This window comes from Xyrauchen texanus, chromosome 7, assembly GCF_025860055.1.
Source record: "Xyrauchen texanus isolate HMW12.3.18 chromosome 7, RBS_HiC_50CHRs, whole genome shotgun sequence".
In the NCBI taxonomy this organism is placed as follows: Eukaryota; Metazoa; Chordata; class Actinopteri; order Cypriniformes; family Catostomidae; genus Xyrauchen; species Xyrauchen texanus.
In genome coordinates, this window is record NC_068282.1 from 746,627 (window position 1) to 756,626 (window position 10,000).

Genomic DNA, 10,000 nt, shown 5'->3' on the forward strand with positions numbered 1-10,000 from the left:
CACACAAACACACACTCTCACACTCACACACACAAACACACACTCTCACACTCACACACACACACACTCACTCACACACTCACACACACAAACACACACTCACACACACAAACACACACTTATTCCTTATTAAACCTCATTCTTACATGACAGTGTCTTCTCAGCGCCTGTAGTATCATGCTCCTGCCTGCAGGTGGCGCCCGTGACTTAAACTAGCCATCAGAACGCCATTCAATTGGTCAAGAAGTTGTTACTAAAAGCTCTTAACCCGGATTTTTATATTATGTGAAGTTAAAATATGTAAATTACCATCCCAAAAAGATGCATGTTTTATTATACATGTTATTTTACTGCAAAATCCACATATACACATTCAATTGTAAGCATTAAGCATTTAAAAGGATAGGCCACCCAAAAATGAAGATTTTTAAAGGAATATTTCAGCTCTGTAGGTCCATACAATTGAAGCTCCAAAAAGCACATAAAGGCAGCATGTAATAAAACTCCAGTGGTTTAATCCATGACTTCTGAAGAGATATGATAGGTGTGGGTGAGAAACAGATCAATATTTAAGTCCTATTTGGCTATAAATCTCTACCAGCCTGAACAGTAGATGGCGATATGCATGAATAATGCAAATTGCCAAAGAGCAAAAGAAGAATGTGAAAGTGAAAGTGGAGATTGATAGTAAAAAAGGACTTAAATATTGATCTGGTTCTCACCCACACCAATCATAGTACTTCAGAACACTTGGATTAAACTATAGGAGTGGTGGTGGTGTTGTGGGCTAAAGCACAGAACTGGTAATCAGGAGGTTGCTGGTTCGATCCCCACAGTCACCACCATTGTGTCCTTGAGTAAGACACTTAACTCCAGGTTGCTCCGGGGGGGATTGTCCCTGTAATAAGTGCACTGTATAATACATTGGTACTCAGAAGGTTGCTGGTTTGATCCCCACAGTCACCACCATTGTGTCCTTGAGTAAGACACTTAACTCCAGGTTGCTCCGGGGATTGTCCCTGTAATAAGTGCTCTGTATAATACATTGGTACTCAGAAGGTTGCTGGTTTGAGCCCCACAGTCACCACCATTGTGTCCTTGAGTAAGACACTTAACTCCAGGTTGCTCGGGGATTGTCCCTGTAATAAGTGCTCTGTATAATACATTGGTACTCAGAAGGTTGCTGGTTCGATCCCCACAGTCACCACCATTGTGTCCTTGAGTAAGACACTTAACTCCAGGTTGCTCCGGGGATTGTCCCTGTAATAAGTGCTCTGTATAATACATTGGTACTCAGAAGGTTGCTGGTTTGATCCCCACAGTCACCGCCATTGTGTCCTTGAGTAAGACACTTAACTCCAGGTTGCTCCGGGGATTGTCCCTGTAATAAGTGCTCTGTATAATACATTGGTAATCAGAAGGTTGCTGGTTTGATCCCCACAGTCACCACCATTGTGTCCTTGAGTAAGACACTTAACTCCAGGTTGCTCCGGGGATTGTCCCTGTAATAAGTGCTCTGTATAATACATTGGTAATCAGAAGGTTGCTGGTTTGATCCCCACAGTCACCACCATTGTGTCCTTGAGTAAGACACTTAACTCCAGGTTGCTCCGGGGATTGTCCCTGTAATAAGTGCACTGTATAATACATTGGTACTCAGAAGGTTGCTGGTTTGATCCCCACAGTCACCACCATTGTGTCCTTGAGTAAGACACTTAACTCCAGGTTGCTCGGGGATTGTCCCTGTAATAAGTGCTCTGTATAATACATTGGTACTCAGAAGGTTGCTGGTTTGAGCCCCACAGTCACCACCATTGTGTCCTTGAGTAAGACACTTAACTCCAGGTTGCTCCGGGGGGATTGTCCCTGTAATAAGTGCTCTGTATAATACATTGGTACTCAGAAGGTTGCTGGTTCGATCCCCACAGTCACCACCATTGTGTCCTTGAGTAAGACACTTAACTCCAGGTTGCTCCGGGGATTGTCCCTGTAATAAGTGCTCTGTATAATACATTGGTACTCAGAAGGTTGCTGGTTTGATCCCCACAGTCACCGCCATTGTGTCCTTGAGTAAGACACTTAACTCCAGGTTGCTCCGGGGATTGTCCCTGTAATAAGTGCTCTGTATAATACATTGGTAATCAGAAGGTTGCTGGTTTGATCCCCACAGTCACCACCATTGTGTCCTTGAGTAAGACACTTAACTCCAGGTTGCTCCGGGGATTGTCCCTGTAATAAGTGCTCTGTATAATACATTGGTAATCAGAAGGTTGCTGGTTTGATCCCCACAGTCACCACCATTGTGTCCTTGAGTAAGGCACTTAACTCCAGGTTGCTCCGGGGATTGTCCCTGTAATAAGGGCTCTGTGAGTCACTTTGAATAAAAGCATCTGCCAATTGGATAAATGTAAATATGTAAGTCGATTTTTACATATGTTGTCTCCTATACAAGGAATAGAGCTATCTTTATTTCATGGTGTCTGCTGTCACTTCATATAAGGTGGGTAAGATGAGCCATCTGGGGTAAGTTGACCAATCGAATATTTGGAGTGATTCACTGAATAAAATTCCACAAAATATGTATTATCTGTCATTTCTATCATTCTGTAATCTATATAGTTATTGATTATAATTATTATTATTATATATTGCATAAATGATGGAATGATTTGGATCAGCCGCTTAGCAAATACCAAAAATAATCTTTATAGAGAAAATCACTCCCGTAGTTGCTCTTTTAATTGCAAACATTATAAACAGAATTGTTAGTTATTAGAACAAGTTTGCTTAAGTAAAAACAATTGGCTCATCTTACCCCACACTGTTCGGTTCATTTTACAGCATAATGACGATTTTGGAAAAAAGCACCTCGCTAAGTGCTTCAGGGCTAATAAAACATACTTTCTTCTTTTCCCATGATTCTCCTCTAAACAGCCAGATAGAAATGATGGATACTTTCTGTCACTTTTTTCCCAGAGACAAGCGGTGGTTCAACTTAACCACAGGCTCATCTTACCCCACTCTTCCATACACATACGCACCAGTGATTTCATGATGACTTGAAATTACAGCAGCTCTGTTCTGACACGTTCATATGCAGTTTGGTACGTCATGTACGTGCTGATGATCAGTATTTAGAGGTTTTATTTTGAAATATAATTTTTTTTATATGAGAGACTTTTATTTTGACGGGCGATCTTGTTTCTCGTAACAGTTCTCGAGTCAACAGTGCAATGAGTCGCTCGTAACAGTTCTCGAGTCAACAGTACAACGAGTCGCTCGTAACAGTTCTCGTGTCAACAGTGCAACGAGTCGCTCGTAACAGTTCTCGAGTCAACAGTGCAACGAGTCGCTCGTAACAGTTCTCGAGTCAACAGTGCAACGAGTCGCTCGTAACAGTTCTCGAGTCAACAGTGCAACGAGTCGCCGTAACAGTTCTCGAGTCAACAGTGCAACGAGTCGCTCGTAACAGTCCTCGAGTCAACAGTGCAACGAGTCGCTCGTAACAGTTCTCGAGTCAACAGTGCAACGAGTCGCTCGTAACAGTTCTCGAGTCAACAGTGCAACGAGTCGCTCGTAACAGTTCTCAAGTCAACAGTGCAACGAGTCGCTCGTAACAGTTCTCGAGTCAACAGTGCAACGAGTCGCTCGTAACAGTTCTCGAGTCAACAGTACGAAGAGTCGCTCGTAACAGTTCTCGAGTCAACAGTACAACGAGTCGCTCGGAACAGTTCTCGAGTCAACAGTACAAAGAGTCACTTGTAACAGTTCTCGAGTCAACAGTACAAAGAGTCACTTGTAACAGTTCTCAAGTCAACAGTACAATGAGTCGCTAGTAACAGTTATCGAGTCAACAGTGCAATGAGTCTCTCATAACAGTTCTCCAGTCAAAAGTGCAATGAGTCGCTTGTAACTGTCCTCGAGTCAACAGTGCGACGAGTTGCTCGTAACAGTTCTCGAGTCAACAGTACAATGAGTCGCTTGTAACTGTTCTCATGTCACCAGTGCTACGAGTTGCTCGTAACAGTTCTCGAGTCAGCAGTACAACGAGTCGCTTGTAACAGTTCTCGAGTCAACAGTACAACGAGTCGCTCATAACAGTTCTCGAGTCAACAGTACAATGAGTCGCTCGTAACAGTCCTCGAGTCAACAGTGCAACGAGTTGCTCGTAACAGTTCTTTAGTCAACAGTACAACGAGTCGCTCCTAACAGTTCTTGAGTCAACAGTACAACGAGTCGCTTGTAACAGTTCTCGAGTCAACAGTACAACGAGTCGCTCATAACAGTTCTCGAGTCAACAGTACAATGAGTCGCTTGTAACTGTTCTCATGTCACCAGTGCTACGAGTTGCTCGTAACAGTTCTCGAGTCAGCAGTACAATGAGTTGCTCGTAACAGTTCTCGAGTCAACAGTACAATGAGTCACTCGTAACAGTTCTCGAGTCAACAGTACAACGAGTCGCTCGTAACAGTTCTTGAGTCAACAGTACAATGAGTTGCTCGTAACAGTTCTCGAGTCAACAGTACAACGAGTCGCTCGTAACAGTTCTTGAGTCAACAGTACAATGAGTTGCTCGTAACAGTTCTCGAGTCAACAGTACAACGAGTCGCTCGTAACAGTTCTTCAGTCAACAGTACAATGAGTTGCTCGTAACAGTTCTCGAAGTCAACAGTACAACGAGTCGCTCGTAACAGTTCTTGAGTCAACAGTACAATGAGTCGCTCGTAACAGTTCTCGAGTCAACAGTACAACGAGTCGCTCGTAACAGTTCTTGAGTCAACAGTACAACGAGTCGCTCGTAACAGTTCTCGAGTCAACAGTACAAGGAGTCGCTTGTAACAGTTCTCGAGTCAACAGTACAAGGAGTCGCTTGTAACAGTTCTCGAGTCAACAGTACAACGAGTCGCTCGTAACAGTTCTCGAGTCAACAGTACAACGAGTCGCTCGTAACAGTTCTCGAGTCAGCAGTACAATGAGTCGCTCGTAACAGTTCTTGAGTCAACAGTACAACGAGTCGCTCGTAACAGTTCTCGAGTCAACAGTACAACGAGTCGCTCGTAACAGTTCTCGAGTCAACAGTACAACGAGTCGCTCGTAACAGTTCTCGAGTCAGCAGTACAACGAGTCGCTCGTAACAGTTCTTGAGTCAACAGTACAACGAGTCGCTCGTAAGAGTTCTCGAGTCAACAGTACAACGATTTGCTCGTAACAGTTCTTGAGTCAACAGTACAACGAGTCGCTCGTAAGAGTTCTTGAGTCAACAGTACAACGAGTCGCTCGTAACAGTTCTCGAGTCAACAGTACAACGAGTCGCTCGTAACAGTTCTCGAGTCAACAGTACAACGATTTGCTCGTAACAGTTCTCGAGTCAGCAGTACAATGAGTTGCTCGTAACAGTTCTTGAGTCAACAGTACAACGAGTCGCTCGTAACAGTTCTCGAGTCAACAGTACAACGAGTTGCTCGTAACAGTTCTCGAGTCAACAGTACAACGAGTTGCTCGTAACAGTTCTCGAGTCAGCAGTACAATGAGTCGCTCGTAACAGTTCTCATGTCAACAGTACAACGAATCGCATGTAACAGTTAACCCCGGGTTCTCGGCACCACTGTGAACTGGTTTGGTTGGGGTGATGGAGGAGTCAGGAGACAATGAGGCAGGTTCAAGGTTAGTACTTTTAATTTGCACTTCTTTTCACACACGACGGTAACCGTCGTTACAATTATATTTGTATCTCAGTACAGGGCACAGGTTGCCACTCTGGCTGTCGTGCTTGACGGACACACTCTCTCTCTCGCTCTCGATATTTGGCGTCCCTTATATGTCTCTCTCCATATCACTATAACAAGACACAGGTGTTAGAGGTAATTACAAACCAGGTGACAAGCCTTACCGCTCTCTCTCCCGCAGACCGACATATGACCACGCCCCCCATGCCACACATCTATACGAGAGTAAATTATTACAGCTGGAGTGAAATTGAGAAGCAGCAAAAAAGTGATCCCATGATTAGTCACATTTACAGTACTGTGTCCAAGAAACAAAGACCAAGTCACGCTGAACAACGTAATATGATTTCCAGAGAGTTTAATCGTCTCAAGCTGCATCAAGGAGTTTTGTTCAGATGCATCTTTGATCATAGAGATTTGGCAGATGTTCCTGAACCAATATAGAGGAAAGCTTATGAAAGTAAATTCAAACAGAGAGGACATTTTGGAGAGAGGAGCACTTGACACTCATGAGACAGAGCTGCTTTAGGCCAAAAATATCCAAAGATGTTCAGATCTGGGTTGGACAGTGTAAAAGATGTATACTTGCAAAAGACGTGTTTCCCAGAATTCCCAGAATGTCACCGCTCCATTGGAAGTCCTTGCCATGGACTACACACAGCTTGAAATGTCCTCACCGATATGTTTACAAGATTCATGGTTGCTGTTCCAACTAAGAAGCAGACTGTGAGTACCACTGCAAAAGCTCCCATCAAACATTGGTTTGTTTATTATGGGTGCCCAATCCATTTGTCCCCTCACGACATTGGGGCGTTCAAGCGAAAACCCGTTTTGTTTATCTAAAAACAGCGATAGTGACAACAGAACACAACACAACTGCAAACAAAACAGAGAACAGTAGTCCAAGAATTGATGCATTTCTATGCCCAGCCTTTTTTTTCTCTTGGAAATCTCTGAAATCAAACAGGAACATAGAGGATCTACAGGACGCCACAGTCACACCGTGTCCTAACCTGGCGCAAACGACACACGATAAAAGGGATATTTACTGTGATAATCAGAGTTTTTGTTCTAACCAGCAGTGACGAGTGCCGGAACATTCTATCGATCGCTTGTTTACTATTTTCGGCATCACGTGGGTAACTCGGTCCACTGTGAATTGACACCAGTCCAAAACTTTCAAAAATAAGGCTGGGCATAGAAATGCATCAATTCTTCGTCTACAAACTCTTCAGACATGTTTAGTAAGTTCTGTTCTGTGTTTTGTGCAGTTGTGTTGTGTTCTGTTGTCACTATCACTGTTTTTAGATAAACAGAACGAGTTTCGCTTGAACGCCACCATGTCGTGAGGGGTCTGTGTGAACTGTTGCTCTCGTGTCCTATCATGAACACACACAGGAGATCAACAGTGAACATTTACACTAAATAATACATCAGATTTCAGTTTCTCATCAAATCTTATCGTAGCATAACAATCATGAGCTCATGAATAATTAATTTGACTTCTGAGTGATACTTTTGTGTTCTTTTGAAGCTTGAAGAGGTGTCACCATAAACTGCCATTGTATGACATCACTGAGCACAACATTTATCACAATTTCTCCCTTTGTGTGAAGAAATAGAAAGTCATAATGAGTTAGAACAACACAGCGGTGAGAAAACAATGACTGAATGTTCATTTTTGGGTGAACTATCCCTTTAACATGTCCATGCTAAAACTGTCAATATCAAATGGTTCCCATTTATCATATTCAGCAGTGAGCAATTGTTCAGTTCTTGCTCTGCAGTCGGATTTGACTCTGTTCTGCTGTTTTATTCATAAGAGGTTATCGCTGGCGGGTCTGATTTTACAGAAAAAACAGCAACATTTAAAACAAGCTCAGAGTTGCATGACAGACAGAAAGTGAGAGTCTCTCTGTGGAGTTCAGCGCATCTGTTGGAGAAGCTCTTAAAAACAAGCTGCTCGTCTTTATTCATATTCCCATTACACTTCTACATCTACAGCCTTATATAGGAAACTTGATCAGACATGTCATATGTACATACAAATCATGTCAATTGGACAAATAATCTGTACCAATATACTGCCTTAGTCAAGTGTAAATATTCAGTCTGAGTGCTGATCAGAAAAGTCCTGACAGTCATAAAGAAGGAAGAAAGATGGGGAAGTTTTGAGGTTTAGACAGAACTGTATTTACTGCATCAGTATAACACACGCATGTACATTACACGATTGCAATCCATACGCCTTTAATTGAAATGTCATGGATTGTCCGGAGAGTTCTTAAGCAGCAGTACTGACGTGATTTAAGACCTGCTGACATGCCTAATGTCTCAAAGGGACGCTTTGATGAAATGCACATTTGGACCCTCTTGAGGATGTTCAGTCTGTAGAGCAAATCAGTGTAAGAAACTGTAAGAAAAGCAGATAAGATGAAGCATTACAGCAGTATGGATGCAGAAGGACCAAAGCCTGCAGAATGTCCAACATTGAAAAAATGCCAAAAGTCTTGACTAGGTCAAATGTGTTTCAATAGTATGGGGAGTTCCTGCACCATTCTTGAGTTCCTGCACCGTTCTTGAGTTCCTGCACCATTTCTAGAGTTCCTGCGCCGTTCTTGAGTTCCTGCGCCGTTCTTGAGTTTCTGCGCCGTTCTTGAGTTCCTGCACCGTTTCTAGAGTTCCTGCTCCGCTCTTGAGTTTCTGCGCCGTTCTTGAGTTCCTGCACCGTTTCTAGAGTTCCTGCTCCGCGCTTGAGTTTCTGCGCCGTTCTTGAGTTCCTGCACCGTTTCTAGAGTTCCTGCTCCGCTCTTGAGTTTCTGCGCCATTCTTGAGTTCCTGCACCATTTCTATAGTTCCTGCTCCGTTCTTGAGTTCCTGCGCCGTTCTTGAGTTCCTGCACCGTTTCTGCGCCGTTCTTGAGTTTCTGCACCGTTCTTGAGTTTCTGCACCGTTCTTGAGTTTCTGCGCCGTTCTCGAGTTCCTGCACCATTCTTGAATTCCTGCAACGTTCTAGAGTTCCTGCACCATTTCTAGAGTTCCTGCTCCGCTCTTGAGTTTCTGCGCCGTTCTTGAGTTCCTGCACCGTTTCTGCGCCGTTCTTGAGTTCCTGCGGCGTTCTTGAGTTCCTGCGCCGTTCTTGAGTTTCTGTGCTGTTCTTGAGTTCCTGCACCGTTCTTGAGTTCCTGCGCCGTTCTTGAGTTCCTGCGCCGTTCTTTAGTTTCTGCGCTGTTCTTGAGTTCCTGCTCCGTTCTTGAGTTTCTGCACCATTTCTGAGCCATTCTTGAGTTCCTGCACTGTTCTTGAGTTTCTGCACCATTTCTGCGCCGTTCTTGAGTTCCTGCACCGTTTCTGCACCGTTCTTGAGTTCCTGCGCCGTTCTTGAGTTCCTGCACCGTTTCTGCACCGTTCTTGAGTTTCTGCACCGTTCTTGAGTTCCTGCGCCGTTCTTGAGTTCCTGCAACGTTCTTGAGTTCCTGCACCATTTCTAGATTTCCTGCTCCGCTCTTGAGTTTCTGCGCCGTTCTTGAATTCCTGCACCGTTTCTGCGCCGTTCTTGAGTTCCTGCGCCATTCTTGAGTTCCTGCGCCGTTCTTGAGTTCCTGCACTGTTCTTGAGTTCCTGCACCGTTCTTGAGTTTCTGCGGCGTTCTTGAGTTTCTGCTGCGTTCTTGAGTTTCTGCGCTGTTCTTGAGTTCCTGCTCCGTTCTTGAGTTTCTGTGCCGTTCTTGAGTTTCTGCGCCGTTCTTGAGTTCCTGCACCGTTCTTGAGTTCCTGCGCAGTTCTTGAATTCCTGCACCGTTCTTGAGTTCCTGCAACGTTCTTGAGTTCCTGCACCATTTCTAGAGTTCCTGCTCCGCTCTTGAGTTTCTGCGCCGTTCTTGAATTCCTGCACCGTTTCTGCGCCGCTCTTGAGTTTCTGCGCCGTTCTTGAGTTCCTGCGCCATTCTTGAGTTCCTGCACCGTTCTTGAGTTCCTGCACCGTTCTTGAGTTCCTGCACCGTTCTTGAGTTTCTGCGGCGTTCTTGAGTTTCTGTGCCGTTCTTGAGTTTCTGCGCCGTTCTTGAGTTCCTGCGCCATTCTTGAGTTCCTGCACCGTTCTTGAGTTCCTGCTCAGTTCTTGAGTTTCTGTGCCGTTCTTGAGTTTCTGCGCCGTTCTTGAGTTCCTGCACCGTTCTTGAGTTCCTGCGCCGTTCTTGAGTTCCTGCACCATTCTTGAGTTCCTGCAACGTTCTTGAGTTCCTGCACCATTTCTAGAGTTCCTGCTCCGCTCTT

The 10,000-nt window shown here is 44.4% G+C and overlaps 1 long non-coding RNA gene across 1 annotated transcript in view; it reads left to right on the top strand.

Moving 5' to 3' along the window:
* LOC127646811 (uncharacterized) overlaps positions 1-1,950 on the top strand; it is a 14,807-nt gene extending 12,857 nt beyond the window's left edge. Inside the window, exon 3 of the long non-coding RNA XR_007970969.1 lies at positions 1,846-1,950. This is a non-coding gene — a long non-coding RNA (uncharacterized LOC127646811). The remainder of the gene's footprint in view (positions 1-1,845) is intronic.
* The last annotated feature ends 8,050 nt before the right edge of the window (positions 1,951-10,000 follow it).